Source organism: Alligator sinensis, unplaced genomic scaffold, assembly GCF_000455745.1.
Source record: "Alligator sinensis unplaced genomic scaffold, ASM45574v1 scaffold156_1, whole genome shotgun sequence".
NCBI lineage: Eukaryota > Metazoa > Chordata > Crocodylia > Alligatoridae > Alligator > Alligator sinensis.
In genome coordinates, this window is record NW_005841844.1 from 2,001,528 (window position 1) to 2,004,277 (window position 2,750).

At 50.4% G+C, this 2,750-nt stretch overlaps 1 long non-coding RNA gene across 2 annotated transcripts in view; it reads right to left on the reverse strand.

The window, feature by feature from the left end:
• Window positions 1–2,750, reverse strand: part of LOC102388647 — a 9,350-nt gene extending 6,600 nt beyond the window's left edge. The window contains exon 1 of one of the 2 annotated variants that reach the window (XR_001358202.2): window positions 2,492–2,750. This is a non-coding gene — a long non-coding RNA (uncharacterized LOC102388647). Of the gene's footprint in view, window positions 1–2,224; window positions 2,294–2,491 lie in introns of those variants that run through there. The other variant, XR_001358203.2, reaches the window with a different exon arrangement.

Sequence of the window (2,750 nt, forward strand, 5' to 3'; positions counted from 1 at the left end):
GGGAACTCTTTGCAACGAGCATTTCTGTGCTGCAACAAAGAAATGCACCCTGCAAAGAAAGCTTCAAATTGGCGGGAAATTCTCCCTTGCACCGGGGTTCTCTTTTGCAGCAGAAAACTCCACCGTGCAAAGAAGCTATAATTTAGCGGGAACAATTTAGCAGTGCCGAAGCACACAAAAACAAAAATCACACCCTTTGGGTTGTGACAGTAGGGAGATCTGGGGAGTTGTTCATAAATTCATAGATTGTTAGGGGCTGAAAGGGACCTTGTAGATCATCAGGTCCAGTCCTCCTGTACCAGGCAGGAAAAGACAACTGGGGTCAAGTGACCTCAGCAAGGGGACTATCCAGTCTTCTTTTGAAGCTTTCCAGGGTAGGCAACTGCATCACCACTGGAAGGAGTTTATTCCACAGTCTGGACACCTTGACTGTGAACGAGTTTTTCCTGGAATTGAGCTTGAAGTGGCTTTCCAGGAGTTTGTATCCATTGCTCCTGGTCTTCCCAAGGGGTGCCCTGGTGAACAGCTGTTCACCAAGTTCTTGATGTACTCTCCTGATGTAGCAGTAAGCTACAGGCCAGGTGAGCACCCTGCCACCCTTGCCCATGCAACAGCTCACCAAACCTCCCCATGTGGGACAGGGCTGTGGGCAGGGAGCTGGCATGGGTTCGGGAGGGGGGCAGCTTCAGCAGGGGCAGCTCAGCCAGGGCCCCCGCCATCACCAGCACCGCCCTTCTACCCTGAGGAGGGGCTGGGTCTGCTGCCCAACCTTAGTGTCAGCAACCCTGATGCAGAGGCAGTGGCAGCCAGGCAGAAGTGGCAGGGAGGAGCTGCAAGGCAGCCGTAGCATGGGTTCCAGGTGGCCACAGTGAGAAAGCCCCAGCAGTTGCAAGGGGGAGGTGGGTACATCTGCCACCAGGTCCCGATTTTTCCTGGCACTCGGCAGCAGCAGCTTCTGCCTAGCTGCAGCTGCTCATTGTGGCTGCGGTAGGCAAGTCTGGAGCGGGTTCTGCAGGCACCCCAATCTCCTGCATAGGGTGAAGTGGACTGAGGCCAGGGCTAGAGCTGCAGCTCAGCCTGGGGCTTGGGCCCTGCTCTCACAGGTCCTGGCCGGTCTCTAGGGAGCTGGAGCCAGTGGTGGCTGCAGCAGCAGCACCCAGAAGAAGCCGTCGCCACTGGGGATGCTGAGAAATTGTGTCCAGCTGTGGAGCCACCCCAGCCAGGCTGTGTTCCCGGGAGTGGCAGGATGCGCCATGGGCCAGATGGCACCTGGGCCAGGTGGGACCAAGGAACCTGCTGCAGGTCAGACAAAATCTTTAACCTGTAGGCTGGATCCAGCCTACAGGTTGTATTTTGCCCACCCCTGACTTAGACACATCATTAATGATCTCCAACCCCTCCTGGAAAAGGATGACTGCCTCAAGGTAGCTACTGGGAACAAACCTGTCCTGGCCTATAGGCAGCATCTTCCCTTCTCCTCCCAGCCTCAAAAACACCTCTCAAGTAACAGACTAACTCCCATTCTCACTGAGGCAGCAGACCTTGCAATTGATCCAAATGTCTGCCATGCCCCCACATTAATACAGATTGTATTATCACTGAACCAAATAGCAAAGAGTACAGCAGCCAATGTTCATTCACCTGGAACTCTAACCAATGTCATCACCTGCTTACAGTGCCCCTCTGCTGTCTACTTTTGATAAACAAGGTGATCTCTACATGTAAAAATGAATGAAGACTGATCTGACATGAACTTTAGAAAGGCACAAAAGCCTGTGGCAGAAGACCTCAGCCTCTCGGGGCACTTCATCACTGACCTCAGGATTGCTGTTCTTGGGCAGGAAAAAAAAAAAATTAAAAACCAGTTAGAATGGAACAATAAATCATCCACAAACTGGACTGTTAACTATGGTTTGAACAGGGACTATGGCTTCTAATCTCATTAGCTGTCGTGACCCCTTTGTTCCCAGGGGTTCTTTACTTATATGCCTCTCACAGCACTCGCCCTCCCTCCTGCTTCCCTACCTACTGAATTCTAATCACTCTCTAATTTATCCTCTGCTTTATGCTGTCCTTTCACAGCATCTGTGAAAGTGAACTTGGGTTCATGAAAGCTTGTGCTCTCTCTCTATCTTATTTACTTAGTTAATAAAGTCACATATCTACCATACCTCCTCACACACACATAATATCTAGGAAAAATGCCACATCAGTTCTCTCTCACCCATACACGCACGTAGAGCTCAGTCACCCAATTTCTGTTCTTCTCTAGAAAAAATCATTCTTCTACCACATTCTGCTTCCCACATTTTCCTTCCTTCCTTCCTTTAAATGTTATTGAGTGTTAGACTAATAAAGGCCCAGCATTTCCCACTCCCACTGCACACACCAGGATCTTTGCAGTCTGCCTAGTCAAGCTCCTGTGACTCACCTAAGACCCAATACAAAGCCCCCACAGGGTGAGCTGAACATAAGCATAAGGGATGCATACCTGACCTCTTTCTCTGACAGAATACTGCCTAGGGAAGCATCTTAGATAAGTTACTGCTGGCTGGTTCTGCACCCAGGGTGCAGGCAGCGTAGGGTACAAAAGCAGTGGCCAAAGGCTTACAGCTGCTGGAACAGATGTCACCTTTTTTGCTGCTGACATGCATTGCAATTGGCCAGCAAAACACTGCTTGGTAGCAAAAAATAAGAGGGCAACTCTATCTGCAGCAGTGAATCAAAGATTGCATACTGCTGCTGCTTCT